Here is a 15,689-nt window from a genome sequence, read left to right on the forward strand (position 1 = left end):
TGTATGAACTTTAAGTTATGGAGTTTTAAAAAGGGAACCCACTAGGGTTTGAAGTCGATAGGACAAAGGAGGAGGAAGTTTTACTTTCTCTCTTTGGTCCATGACATGACGAATACTCTAAGCTTCTGGATAGTTCAGTTGGTGTATCTTAATGTCATTTGTTTTGTGCCTCTTTTGGAGGCATGGAAAACAATTAAAGCGATATCTGGCCATTGGATTTGGCTATATGCCAAGGCTGACTGTTGACTGTAACATCTCATAATTTGAGGTTTTCAAGGTTCATGGATTGGGGATATAAATCCAATACATTGGTTCTTTGTACCTTTTTGTTCTATCTCTGCCCAAGAGCAGATGAAAGCAGTGATGCCTTTTTAGTTTGAGATGTTTATGGAATATGCTTGGCAAGAAGGCAATGGACAAATGTTTTATATAAGAACCTTGACCTTTGCCTACTTTATGACATACTTTCTATATCCTCTTCCCCTTCCTCTTTTCAACAAGTACTTGGGTAAACTAAAGTAGCTTAGCCATTCTGATGTGTTTTCATAATACTAACACAAAGGTCCAGCTGAGAAAATATTAACATCAAATTTGAAACATTTTTTTGTGCACGTCCATGCATCTTAGCGGGAACAAGAAGAACCAAATAAATGAGCTGGGCTTCTCTTACTGCTCATTTTACTTCATATCCATATTTTCTCACAACTTGTCCCCACCCCCTACTTCTCCCAATGCCTAAAGACATTCGTCTGACAGGGCATTAAATATATCAATACAAATGGTCCTGAGCCTTATTGGAAACATGGTCTGTGCCATTGTTTCTCAAACTGAAGTAATTTATCAGGATGAAATACCCTTTAAAGCAGCAAAATTTTTAAGATCCTAAAGAATATGTGTTTTGAGGAACTGATTAAAGAAAGTTACTTGAAATGTAACATGTTATAATTTGAAGTTATCTTTGCCTGAGACATGTTTTGTGTGATAACATGCAGGACTTTGGGATCCACGAGAACATAACCACAGCCACCCCAGGGTTCTTATCACCCCAATTTGAGAAACACTGGTCTATATTTATGAAATCTTTTATTTATACTAGTCAATTTAGAACTATAACTGTCTCTTGGAATTTGTTTTAAAGGAATGAATTCTGATCCGGTTTTGTATCCATTCTAAGAAGAAGGATGGTTGCCAGCCTCAGGCGGATTTACGCTTGCACCACACAGCATCCAAAGGTGAATTTTGCAATATATCTGGACTTTGTATTTCAAGTCATTGCTTAAAATCTCTAGCAGTTGTAAAAAGGGAAGCTCTGGAAATGTTGGCATCTTCAAAATTGAGATAATCTTTGTGTTAATGCTAAATATTTTTTGGGCCAAGCACTGGTATAAATAACAAAACCAAAGACATGATTCCTTTCAAAGGATTTTCTCTCTCATAGAGGATGCAGAAATGTCAAAGTCATTATGGTGCTTGGCCGGTTGATGAGTACCATAAAAATGTTGGGAAATTTTGTGGGGCAAGAACGAAGAAGAGTGGGGGGAACACTCTTGGTGGGCAAAGTGATGTCAAGGGAGAAGTGGAAGGTGTCCCCAGGGAGTGGCTTAGTGAGCTGTGGGTGTGTAAGCTGAGGCCTGAAGGCACTACAGGGCTCTTGTTCTTTGCAAGTGTTCTCTTAGATGGAGTGAATCACTGTTCTTTTTCATCAGTTTTTGGGCAGGAGTGAGATGTTGGCAAAATTCTGAAAAAGTTCCAAACTGGGAATAAGAACACATAGCCTTTGGTCCTGTCTCTCACCTCGGATCAATCTCAACTTCATTATCTAGGGACTGCAGATGAATTAAGACAGGGACTTGAATGCTTCAACCTCTGAAAATGACATCCTGTCATTGGAAAAAATTTCAAAGCATCAAAAAAGAAAGCACTTTTTGGGATATTTTTCTGGATTATTGTGATTTCTTTTCTAACTTTTCCTCCTTACAGAACCTTAATATATATGATTGGAGGAAGTTCTCTGACCCCAGTTTTGTGCATCTCTCCCCTTATCCTTCAGCTCTTCTACTTACCTGCTCTATACCATTGTCACACCTACTGATAACTCAGAGTTGTGGCTGGATCAACCCTCATGGTTCTTGTTAGGTTTCAAGATACTCTCAGCAATAATCATCAGGAACTTTGAAAGAGACGTGGTTTACTTACACTGGGATTTTGGATCAAAGGAGGGGGCCAATGATTTCATGGGCTCATTTTTTATTATTGAATTTAAAACATAAGAACAGAAAATTAAAGCATGGGGAGACAATAAATAAGCCACAAGCTGCCCAAATGGTTAGTTACCAAAATCAACCAAATTCTCTAAAAGGAACTTGGGGTGGGGGCACAGCCTGTCTCTTTATCTAATCATTTGACGGGCAATATGTTTATGCACAGCAGCCACCTTTGAAGAGATTGCCTTGGCAATCAAAGCTTAAGTCAGGCACTTGCTTTATAAAAAGGAGAAAACACAACTATCCGGGGTTGTACTTCACTGCCTTTCTGTAATTTACCAACATATTTCTTTAACTACCCCATTAATCATAGAATATCACAAGGCCCACAGTTGCTATAATTAAACATTCATAATATCTTTTCAGGGTATCTGGGCCCTGGTTATTAAAAGTATACCTGGATGGGAATTTGTGACTTGAAGAATTAAAAGTTGATCCATCGTGGCTGTTAAAATATTTTATTTGTGAAAGCATCCTGGGAAATTTTTTTTGCTAGCTTAGAGAGAAGAACTGATACCTGAACTGAACTATTTCCCCAAACATTATAAACTTGAATTGCAAAGAGTACTGATATGTGTATGGTTAAACAGGGCTAAAACCTTCCTCTGCCTCAGGTCTTACAGACTGGATTGGAGGACACCTTAATTTTCTCACTACCATATTTTGGGGTGGAGACAAGTAGCACTCAACAGATGTTTTTCAAAATATAACTCAAGGGCCTCCCTGGTGGCGCAAGGGGTTAAGCACTGCACTATGAAGCAATCCGCAGCCTCTGCAGCACGAGTTCGATCCCTGGCCAGCCAGGGAGCAACCCACTTGGCGAGGCAGACCTCTCCTGTCTCACCCGCTGCTCCCCTCAGCAGTGTGTTTCAGTCAATATGCCTGTTCTGTTCCCCACTCTGTCTCTGGTGAATCCTCTCACCCCCCCGCATCTCTGGCCTATACCCCAGCTCTTGTATGCATAAATAAATAAATATTAAAAAAAAATAAATACCTTAACCAAGCAGCCTGTGAATGAAATTGAGCTTGGACCTATTTATTTAAAAATTCTCGGTGTAAACACACTTGCACATGGCATATTTGTTTACCATAATTAATGGGATTTTAGGAAGGAGCATACATATAAGTTTGTATGCACTGTCATGGGAAACCTGTATTTGGAGATGAAGTTTCTAAGGTTAAATAAGGATGGAGAATAATGTTGCCAAGAGAATATGAAGCATTTTCTGCTTCTATTGAGAACATCATAGAATATCTTTGGACTTTACTGGACATCTTGTTTAGAGAATACAGTTGAATAAGTGAGGTTTCAAATATTGTTATAATTTGTTTAGTATTAACATAAAGGTCCTCATAACATGGTAATCCCTGATCAAGAATTTGGGAAGCCATATCTGGTGCTCACCTCACTTCACCACACCTTAACAAGTGCTTTCGAGATTGCAAACTTGGCTTAGATCTGTTTCAGGGAGCTCCTACCCTATAGTAAAGGCAGCTAACCAGTTATTAAAAATGGTCAAGGCAGTTGCCCCTGGGCAGTAGTAGCAGTTGCTCTGTTATCTTACATCTTGAAGAAGTATTTTCAGCAACAGGATGACCTTTAGGCCACAAATTTTATCAGACCTTATGGTGGGCATTGGTTTGACCCCTTATTTCCGTTTACTTCATTTTCTAAGCTTGACCAATCCTTCTGTGATACTGCCAGCGCTTGCCATGCAGGACTTAGGGAGACTGAATAGGCTAGGGAGGAGAGCTAGGAGACACTTATACCTAATGCTTCAGGTTAAAGCTTCCTAGTTTTTTTCTTGAGTTTTTCTCAGCAGTTTTGGTGTCCTATTGAACTGTCTTTCTTTTCAAGGACATTCTCACAAGAGGACTGTAAGCAGCTTTAAGAATGTCCACATTCAGCAGATCTTTCAATTTGAGAATCTGGATAATCGCCAGTTAATCTAAGAGGATGACTTGCAATCTACCTGGAGAAAAAAGGTAATTTGGGGAGCTTGTCGTTGGGGGATTTTTGTCTTTGGCTTTAAGGACGTTAACTTCCTCCAGATCTTCCTTTTAAAACAGAACATGAGGGCCTCCCTGGTGGCGCAGTGATTGAGCGCTGGGTTGCAAAGCTGCCCGCGGCCTCTGCAGCGCCGGTTCCATCCCCGGCTGCTCCCCGGCCACCGGAGGAGGGTCCCACATGGCGTGCAGACCTCTCCTGCCACCCGCTGCTCCCCTCAGCAGTGTACTTTGGTCCTTCTGCCTGCTCTGCTCCCCGCTCTGGCTCTGGTGAATTCTCTCACCCTCCCGCGCTTCTGACTGTACCCAGTGCTTGTTTAAATAAATAAATAAATAAATCTTTAAAAAAAAAAAAAAAAAAGAGAATGCTACAAAGCTAAGTTCTACACAGTTCTAAATCACCACCCCTTCATCTACCTGTAGAAAAGGGTAGATACAGTTTAACTCAACCACTAGTTGCCCACTGGAACAGACTTTGTGAGTGTACTGCTCTTCAGTAATTTATTTTTCTTTTATCTCTTTTCCAGATCTCCCTCAGAAGAATAGGCTTGTTGCTTTACAGTGTTAGCGACCTATTCCCTTTGACGGTCCCTAGGTGGAGATGGGGCATGAGGATCCTCCAAGGGAAAAGCTCACTACCACTGGGCAACAATCCTAATGTAGGAGAGGAGGTGCTACCAAGTTTCTTCCTGGGCACAGGTGGGTAGATGAAATCTCAGGACAACTACCACATGTCAGAGATGGGTGTGCTGTCCCTAAAAGCATCATAGGTCTTCAGCAAAGGAAGGGGAAGGAGGGGGCTCAAAACTGGGGAGGGAAGAACACAAGGGTAATATGGTGATGGTTCATGGGTGATAAGGTGGTGGGAGAACTATGGGGACTACAGCAATGTAATTTAAAAAAAAAGAGGTCTTTAATCCTGATCTTGTTTTCCGGTAGATATTGTACATAGCTTTCCACTGAGATTGTTTTCATCATCAACTGTGTCTGTACTTACTTTTAGGAGAGCATGGACAACAACTGCTACATTTGTGTTAGTGGTCTTGGGCAGATCATCATTCTGGAGCCTCTCATCTGCAAAGTCTCCCTTGTGGTCCTTGAACTTTGCCAATCATTTACTTACTTCAAGATGCCTTGGGATGTCCTTGGGATAAAAGACAACAAATTGCTTGGAAAGACAAATAAGACTTGATCATTTTAAGCTGTGATGGGGGCCTCACAACTATGAATGGGAACCTGACTAAAAATGGCACAAAGTTATATTGCACCAGGCAAGAACTAAGAAGCAGGAGCCGGCATACTCTAGGTCAGTGGTGAGGGAGGCTGATTCGGGTGGGTGCAGGTTGGGAGGTGGCGGTGTCGTAAGTCCAGCTTTGTACAGATTAATATTGAACTAAATGAACGAAGTTATGATTATTTCCATTGACTCACCAGATGTTACTAGGTAAGACATTTCCTATTTATGCCATAGTTTCCTATTTTGTTGAATGAAGAAATTGTATTAGTTTTATCTCTAAGGGCCTAAAAGCTTAAACTTACACATTTCTAAACTCTCTAGAGACAGTCTCCATAGCTCACTAATTTGCATCTTCACATTCAAATGTGCTGAATAATCTCTTAATATTTCTTTTTTTTTTTTAAAGATTTATTTTTATTTATTTATACAAGTACTGGGTACAGTCAGAGCGTGGGAGGGTGAGAGAATTCACCAGAGCCAGAGCAGGGAGCAGAGCAGGCAGAAGGACCGAAGTACACTGCTGAGGGGAGCAGCGGGCGGCAGGAGAGGTCTGCGCACCTTGTGGGACCCTCCTCCAGTGGCCGGGGAGCAGCTGGGGATTGAACCGGCTCTGCAGAGGCTGCGGGCAGCTTCGCAACCCAGCGCTCAACCGCTGCGCCTCCGGGGAGGCCCTCTTAATATTTCTTTATGGCATTTACATGGTTTATCTCTCTTTTCTTTTTTGTAGCTCTTGATTGTTTCCTTCATACTTACCAAATCATTATCCTTCCCGAAAGCAGAGCAAGAGAGTATGAACTCTGAATACGCCAAAAGAAGATCAACACTTCTGGCACTCTAACACTTTAAAATAGCAGAATAAAGTAAGTAAGTGGTGGTATAATCTTGTTTTTTTGTTTTGTTTTGTTTTTAAAGATTGATTTATTTATACAAGCACTGGGGTACAGGCCAGAGGATGGGAGCATGAGAGAATCTACCAGAGACAGAGCAGGGAGCAGAACAGGCAGAAGGACTGAAATACACTGCTGAGGGTAGCAGCGTGTGAGACAGGAGAGGTCTGCCGCGCCATGTGGGACTCTCCCTGACCGGCCGGGAATCGAACTGGCGCCGCCAAGGCTGCGGACAGTTTCACAGCGCTGTGCTCAACCCGCTGCACCACTGGGGAGGCCCGGTGGTATAATCTTGTGAGGGTCACTTCAGAGCTAATAACTACATATGTGGGATGAAGTACGGAGGTCTAACATGCAGGGGGACTGAGTGTGAGATGGAAGGATGACCAGTGACAGCTGGGTTCACTGAAGCATCTGATAGACAAAGGCTGTTTACCAGTTGTATCATCGAGTAATTCAGTCTCAAATTGTTTGTCGACACAAATAAGAGCCTTTGCCACTTTTGGAGTCCTAAACATATAGAGACATAAAACAAGATCACTTTTTTTTTGCTGAAAGGGTGGCCTTCTCTCACTTCCTTGTAAGACAGTCTCTGCAGTTAACATTCAGTGTTAGAGGAAACCCAGTAATTGAATCTGCCATTATAATTGCGAAGGGTTTGAAAATCAAGTCAGTTTTCTAACGGGACATAGACAATGAGGGGATTCACAAGGTGCTCTGTGAGGGCCCTTTATATTCACTCACATGTAGCTTCTTGTTTGGTTCTTCTGGAAATCCTTACCAGTTGTACCAGAATGTTAAGAGGCACATATTCTGTGCTTAAATCCTTTGCCTCTCATTAGGTGATGAGGGTCTGATTGGACAATTAGTGTCTGATTAGATTTGTCTATTTGTGCAGGTTGAATGAAATCATGTTGTGCTTAATACAATGCCTGACACACGGTTAAATAGAAGAAAACCCAAGAAGCTTCATCAGTTCATTGACACAGTGACCAAATAATACCATCTAGGGGCAAGCAAAGTTGCCATAATTTGCTTTTGTGTAAAAAGTTCCCAAAATAGCACTTTGTAAGTAGAAGAACATTTGCGTTGGGTGGTTGTTGTTATAATTTTTATTATTGGTAGTAATGTAAGTAGTATTTGTGTTAGTAATTGCTTATTGTAATTATTAATGAACTTCTTCGTTTTCTTTTGTTTTCTCTTTGTGATGCTTCTTGTGCGTCTTGTGTCCCTTCATTGTACAATGGCTTGTTTCTTTTACTTCTTAACTGCTCCTGCTGAATGTCTGCCTTTGCTTGCTATCACTTTCACTCCTAAGTGTGTATTTCTTTGTCCAATTCTTCCTTGAGTGTCTTGGTCTTTCTTCTCTATCTAAAGTGTGTCTGAACCCATTTCCATGATTCTCTTGCTAGTTTTTTCCATGTGTATCTTGCCTCACTGCCTTTTGTGTTCCTGAGTGGTCTATGCCTTGTCTTAGGTATCTTTCTAGTTTTCTCTTTTTTCCTAGTTTTTTGCTTTTTTCTAGTTTTCGCTTTGCTGTCCTGTATCTGACTCTTCTTTCACTCTTCATCACTTTGTGTCTCTGCATCTCATGTTGTGTGCTTTTTGCTTATTTCTTGTTCCACCTACTTCACTTTTTCTCATTGTAGCTCTGATTGTTTGTGACCCCCTCCCTTTCTTGTTGATGTGACGTTTCATCTTTTCTGATTCTGGTCTCTCTTCTGTTGTTTTTCTTCCTTAGCTCGCATTTCTCTTCTACATTTCCTTTCTACCTCTTGGCTATCTTCTTTCCTCTTTTTCATGCTTTGTGTGCTTCAATGTCTCTGCTCTTTGTGAATTTCCATTCTAGTGGTTGTCTGTCTGTTTTCCTGGGTCTTCTCTTTTCCCTTTCTGCTCACCTTTTGAGTGTTTCAGCTGCTTCATGTATTTGTGTCTCCTCTTCTTTGTTTCATACAAGCCTCACTCCTTGCATATTTTTTGTGCCTGCGTGTGCGCTTTTGTGTGCATGTTTGTATTCTTTGTGACAAAGGGGCTCCTAACCCCTCCCCGATAGGTGCAGAGTGCCAGCTACCAAAACAAGTATTGTAGAACTGTTCCTGATGCCAGACTGTCCTGTGAGATGACCCCAGACCAAAAGAAGGCCCAAGGGTCTAGACTGAAAGAAGAGCTAAGACAGTACAAGGCCCCACAGAAGACAGATGATTGGAGACTACAGACCTGAGACCTGAAAACTAAAGTAAAAAAATCCATGTCCCAAGATAGAGGGATACCTCGGCCCTGACGCCTTCCAGAACAGAGCCAAAAATGTACAGAAGGTGCTGCTTGTTGGACATAAGACGTGAGTTGAATGGAGAATGTCTTGAGTCAACGCTGACAACTCTTGAGGCTGAAGACCTTAAATTGCAGATCCATGGAGGGTTTGAAACCTAAGACTTAGGCCTAAGACCTGAGATTAAAAAGCCTTAGCTCCGAGATCTGAGTCTCAAGGATGGAATGCCTGAAACAAACATGAAAAGCCAGAATTCAAGCTTCTCTAGATGGACAGAGGCTCAAGAGGTGGGAAGGCCCATGACTGGGAATATAGGAAGAATAAAATCCTCAAACCAGAGGAAATTCCAAGACGAGAACCCTAAATCTCAGCTCTTTTCTGTTGCTCTACTACTTACTCTTGGACCTTTTTCTTATTTCCAGTTCTCATATCTCCAATTAAGCCCCCTAATTCTGACATATTGTTATTACCGTACACATATCTTTGGATTGTCAGTATTATTCCTGGTCCATCTTAAACAGTTTTTAACCACAGTTTTGAGCTGTTTATTAACTTTTATGTGTTATTTAAACTTTCATTTCTCTTCATCTCCATTCCATCTAAGAGAGACATATGGGTGACATATTTCAGTCCTCCCCTTTTCTCCAAAGGTCTAGGTTGATGAGAGGAGGAAAAACATCAGGTTGCTGGGAGCAAAAATGCCAGGCTCTCTAGCAAAAACTTGAAGCGAAGCTCCAGGTCAGTTAGAAGAATCAGATAACAAATACACAGATGTGCCAGCCTGCTGAAAGGTACCAACCACCATCTTCTTTGAGCGTGGATGAGCAGGAATCCTGGGGTTTGGACTTCTTAGTTATGGCTAGAACAAAAGGATGCTAGGGCCTGGGAGAGGCCCCAAGGAGATAGCTTGAATTCCTTGCTCATTGTAGTGGTCCAGTAATTTGGCAGACTGTGCCAACCCATCCCTGGCTTTAATGCCTACCTCAAGGCTTAAAGGTAATAGAACTTGGGAATATTAGCAGGCTTAATCCTTTCATTGATCTCTTCCCTCCCCCCTTTAGTGTCATGAGGGAAGATGATTTAAACATATATAAAAAGCATTGTAAAACACAGTAAAAAGCAAGGTGTTCTTCTTAATAATACATTGGCAGCCATGCACAGCTAACATTTGCAAGTGCACTGTCAGTTGTAGAGCATGATGTAAACCAGAGATCATCATACTTTTCCACTAAAGGGTCATGTGGTCTCTGTTCCATTTTTTTTTAAAACAATTCTTTAAAAAGGAAACTTACTCTTAGCTCATGAACCAAGTGGATTTGGCCCATGGGCCATGGTTTATCACTCCTGATGTAAATGCCAGGGACTGTGCACTGAATATTAATTTTCTTCTGTCTGCCTGTCCCTATGCTAAGGCACCAAGGATGTGGTGATTAATCACGATCACATCCAGGTGACCGGAATAAAATTATGCGAATGTGCTTTGTAAACTATGAAGCACTTAAAGACTTATGAGTACTATGCACATAATAGGAATTGGGTGTTTGATAAGTGAATAATTGATGTATTTGTGGCCAACTTGTTTCAGCTGCTATGATGATTTTGAGTAAAAATACAATATTTCATATAGCAGAAAACATTTAGAAACTACTTTTAAACTACCAAATACACTGCAACACAAGGCATTAAGCTATTTGGATCACTTCTAATGTGCCAAATAACATGCTTAAGCACTAAAGATATCAAAGGGGAAAAAATGTTCACATTATTGAACTGAACATTTCAGAAAGGAAGTGCAGATTAAAGTACTTTGTAAATGAAAGCAATGTATATAAATAGCAGTAGACCACATGTTTATGAATCAAAGAATAAATATTAATTGCCTTTAGCTGGCACAAATCCAAGATAATGCTCCCAAGTAATAAGAGGGAGATTTATATCCTCTTCTATTTAGCTGTAAGCAATTAGATATGCTTATTTTAATCAATCAAGACTTTACTGGTGATATCAAATTAAATTATTACTGGTATATTTTCCAGGGAACAGAGGAAAACCTAATGAATATGATGTGCTTTCTAAACTATAAAGCACTATATAAAACATTAGATATCTTCTATGTGAATAAAACTTTGTGGATGGTAAGCATTGTCTCTACAAAGTTCTCATTGTGTCCTTGACACCCACTATGAGAAAGGTTGTATAAATATTTATATAATCTGGGCGTTTAAGTACTTGTTAAATGAATTAATATCAACTGCCCGCTGTGTGAACCCACTGTTACGGGCACTGAAGAGTACACAAATTTGTCATTTTGTTGTGCCTGTAACTGAGAATAAGGTAATATATATGTTGTAATTTTATGAACTCTAAAATTGGTGCTGAGTACTAGACTTATACTGTCATCATAGTTATGACTATACTTGATGAAAAAGTCAGACTTTGAAGATTTGTTAACTGTTGAACAGTTTGAAGGGGTATGTAGGGGATTAAGTCTCTCATGAGTGCAAGAATGGAAATTAACTATTTCCATTATATGTGCCAGTCTCCTCTTCATGGCATGAGAAATATAAAGATGACCCGTCTTTATTGTGTCATGGTTAACAGAAGATGATATCTAAAGTCAATTTATAAGCTTTAATCTACCACACATATATAAACAATATCTGTTGAATGTAATTGATTTTTTTACTCTATTTTATCCCCAGAGATAGCAACTGGGGACACAAAAATCTCATTATTATTGAACCTGCAAGAGGGATCTGTGTGTGCAAATTTACAAAGCCTACTGTTCTATACAGATATAAGGAATTTACTGTTGGCTTAATGAATGACTATTGATTACTTTCTATGAGGCTGAAAATGTCTCATGTCCTAGGTTATAAAAATCATTTTATCCTTACTGGATGCTCACAGGAGTAAATGAGGTTTATGATTCAGATTGAAACTTACCTACTGCCAAAAGCTTATTTGATGACAAAAACATGGGGAAAATAACTTTCTGTAAGGAGTTATGCTAAATGCTGAAATTGATGGAAAGAGAAAATCCAGACAAGAAGGCTCCTTGCTCCCTGGCCTGACTGAAGAGATGGGAAATTAAAAAAAACAAAAACAAAAAACCCCAAGATGTTGTGGCTCTGGATGCTGAAAACAGATGAGGTAGACTCACCATGGCCTGGGTTGGAGACATTAAAGAAGTAAAATAAATCACTCAGATTTTCTTTTAGATTCATTTGATGAATAGAACATCTTCTATGTAGATGGAATATGTCATTCTAGGTCCTGAACCTTAAGTGAAATGGGCCTAGACTGGAGGGCATTAGACCACAGATCACAGCTAAAGATACAAAGCCATCTTTGATTTCTGAGTGAATGTTTGAGTGCCTGTTCTCGACAAGGCACAATGCTAGATGAATTTGTCAAGTTGATCTGGTCCAGAAGACCCATTGACTTGCCTTAGAGATTTAACAAAGAAAAAAAGACAGTTTTTTTCAGCATAAAATCAAGACTTTTTTCCTAGCTCTTTCCCAATGTTACTTGCTTATTGACCTAGTTTGTAACCAGAAGACTGGTAAAGGACTCAGGATTTGTCCTTTAGTTGATAATTTAACATTCTGATTATACTATAGTTCAGTTGTTTAAGATGGGAATGAAAATGAACCAACTGGTTTTAAAAGTATTTGCTCGTGTCTCCTGACTCCTGAGTCAAGGAGACAGTTTACAATGAAAAAGATTTTAGATTTTCCATATCTTGTGAAAATTTATTCTCTCTGAATAAAGTACTATTCTTAGGTGCTGAGGAGAATAAAAAGATTTAAAAGACTGAGATTGAAATGTGCTTTAATCTCACTATATTATGTGAAAACACAAGAAATTTAATAAGAGTGCAATTCTATCTTTAGTTGAAAAAACTATTGAACAGCTGTGATATTAAGACACTGAGAAGGAATGCTTAAAAGGTCACCTTCTCCTTGGTATGTTTTGTAGAGTGGGAATAAAAGGACTTTTTTACTTACTCATTTTTATGAACATTGAAAGTGATGCTAAATGCTAAATGAAATATATCTGGTGCAAAAGGCACTTAGTCTGACTTAGACAAACAAGCAAAGAAGAAAGAATGTGAAAAACTCTTTGTTAAGTGAAAAACTCTTTGGAAGTGCCTTATTTGGAAGTGTCTTATTTCAAGGCATTGCGCTAATTCCCAGACAGAAAATACTAAGAGATCTTGACTCAACACTTCCTTATTAATTGACCTGGAGACTAAACTATGAGAGGTTACTGTTCATTCATTGTATTTATTCTTTTATTCTCTAAGTATATTTCAGTGCCTAATGGGTACAAATAATGTCCTTTGGTAGGTTCTTAGTTGGCCTCAGAGACATGAAAAATGAATGCCTCCCCAGAGAACTTTTAAAACTTTTTGTTTGGCCTATTTTCTGGTTATGGGCATGACTTACTCCCTAAATAATACTGTGTGGGTTTATTCCTACTCCATGTTTCTTCTACCACTCTGGCCACTACAATAAGCAGGATGTTTTACTGAGCTTGCTCCTTAAGTTGCAGGAATCCTCCTTAGACACTATTTTAATTAGCTTGTCCCCATAAAAAATGGCTGTGACCACTGCTGGTCAGGAGGAGGGTTGACAAACAGCTATCGCCCAACCCCTAGGCCTTGGGTACCCACTCACAATCAAGCCACAGTGGGTTTTGAAACGCATTTACCACTGTTGTCTCATTTGAATTCTTTACCTTTTTATATTCTAACAAATACTGCCTACATAAATCTCATAAAAGTACAATCCTCAGATAGTACATATCAAAATGGAGATGGAGATATGATTTCTTTTTTGCATCAGTTCTCAACTTACATCTTAGCTGGCGTATCATCAGCCTAAGTCAAGAAAAGACTTATTTATAGTAAAATAATGTCAGTGAATGAAAATAGCTTAACAATTTTATTATGCTGAGTGTTAAGAACAACAAAATAAAAATTGGAAGTAATTGGCAAAAATCAGGAGGGAAAAAATACCCCAAAACAATCCTTTAAATATGGACCCAAATGGGCTTTGACCTTTTCTAATATTTAAATCACTCACAGAGGGTGGGATAGGAGGAAGAGTGAAAGAAAAGGTTAAACCTATTTCCAAGGTCAGTCTGCCTTTGTTCTGGATTGGTCTAAAGGGCATTACTACCTCCAGGTATAACTTAAGATTGCTTTTTTAAAGTTGAATGCAACTGCTAATAATTGGTTATTGTTGAGATGAGAACAAAGGACTTTTTTCCCACTGATTTCTGCTGTAAGTTTTTGAGAAACAACAATTTTTGGCTGAATGGTTATCAACTCAGCTCTGAGTTTTATAGTTACAGGATTCATTGAATCAGTGACCTCTCCATCATAAGGAAGCATTAAAGCAGAAGTCAAAATTCACTTGAAATAAAGCCTTTATGTAATGCACACACACTTTTAAGTGTCTAAACTTTAGGTTACATGGCAAGCCAACAATAACATTTGTAAATCAAGAAGCAAATACAAAGGAATGACAAAATTGGTAAAAGGCTAAAGTTGAAGGATCTCGGGTTGAAGTTTCCCTTTACTTTGTTACATTTTAATTTAAGCATCGGATACATCTGAAATACTAATGTTTGTCTTTTAATGCCTGCCATTGGCTGAACTCATTACCCTTCCTTTAGCTGGGGTGGGGGTGCATTATTGGGAAGTGGAAAGGAGAAAATAACTAAAAGCCTTCCTTTCACAGTTTCTGGCATCTTAAAACTACCACTACCGATAAAACAAGGATAGGAGAACTTGCTATCATCTGATTTTGTGGCATAAATGAAGTTGTGCACAAGTCCGATATCAAAGGAAATCTCTTCATCTCTACCCTTCTACCTGAAAGGGAATCTTATACCTAAGCGCTTCCATAAACAAAAAACATATTTTGACTTATGAACTGACAGAAAATGCAGACTCTGACCCTTCAGTGGTCTGAAGATTGAACAGTCTTGCTCAGCATGGATGACCTCCAAAAAGTACTTTAAAGCCATCTGAATGTGACCACTAAGACAACGGGGGGATATGTTTTCTAATGTTAAATAAAAAATAATACTTGGAAAACTTTATGCTTTGATGTGACAAGTTCTGACACTCCCCACCAAGCCACAGTAGTTCCCTCACTTTCTTTCCCCCCTCCCTCCTGCTTTCCCTCCCTTCTTTCCTTCCTTTCTTCCCTCAGTCAACCAGCTTGGTTAGTTAAATGATTTGATGTCTCATTTCTTACAGCTTCAGTTGCTTTGGTCGGGGAGCCACAAGTCTAAGAAACAGAAATCTAATGAAAAACAGAAACTAAAGCTATTGAGGTACAGGGGTGGGACATGAGGAGGGCGTACAACTATTTGTCAGGTTGTGGGTAGTGGGTTGTATCTAGGAAGGAAATTGCTATAATTTAGTTAATAGGCCAACCCCTGAGTAGGGGAAGGGATCTCTGGTGTTGCTGGATTTCTGAATGATTGCACAAATGTTAGATTGGCGACTTGATAGGCATGTGGCCCAGTGCAGTGTTTATAGGAAAGAATTTCTACGGCTTTGTTGCAATTAAACTGGCAACTATGATCTTTGGAAGGAAGCGCTAAGCTGTTATGGGCCAAGTGAGAATTCAGTACATAGACTTTTAAAACATGCCTGAAGAAGTCTTGCCTTATGTGTTACAGTCAAGTCTCATAACTATGATTATAAAGTGATGTAATTGACCCATATACTGGTATGTTGTTTCTGAAAGGGAGTGGCCATTGGTGCTTGCTTTAATTTTCTGCAAGGCTAGGTCTGTACCACCCAGGGAATAAGGGTGGAGAGGTCAGGAAAGAGTTTCTGAAGCTGGTCATAGGTTCCTTCTGTAGCTCTGACTCCTTAGGTAGCTCTTCGATTCCCTCAAGGACTGACTTCGCCAATCTCCCAATCACGTTTGCTATGTTTAATCTTGGGTTCACGATACCATACATTCTCAAAACTCATCCTCGTATAATCTAATGGAGAA

At 39.6% G+C, this 15,689-nt stretch overlaps 1 long non-coding RNA gene across 2 annotated transcripts in view; it reads left to right on the forward strand.

Moving 5' to 3' along the window:
- LOC119246071 (uncharacterized) overlaps positions 1-15,000 on the forward strand; it is a 30,859-nt gene extending 15,859 nt beyond the window's left edge. For both annotated transcript variants that reach the window (XR_008552005.1, XR_005125459.2), the window contains exons 2-7: positions 1,139-1,232; positions 4,123-4,250; positions 4,799-4,970; positions 5,275-5,577; positions 6,236-6,368; positions 7,714-15,000. This is a non-coding gene — a long non-coding RNA (uncharacterized LOC119246071). The remainder of the gene's footprint in view (positions 1-1,138; positions 1,233-4,122; positions 4,251-4,798; positions 4,971-5,274; positions 5,578-6,235; positions 6,369-7,713) is intronic.
- Positions 15,001-15,689: the final 689 nt, after the last annotated feature.

Source organism: Talpa occidentalis, unplaced genomic scaffold, assembly GCF_014898055.3.
Source record: "Talpa occidentalis isolate TD23 unplaced genomic scaffold, MPIMG_talOcc4v2.1 talOcc4.15, whole genome shotgun sequence".
In the NCBI taxonomy this organism is placed as follows: Eukaryota; Metazoa; Chordata; class Mammalia; order Eulipotyphla; family Talpidae; genus Talpa; species Talpa occidentalis.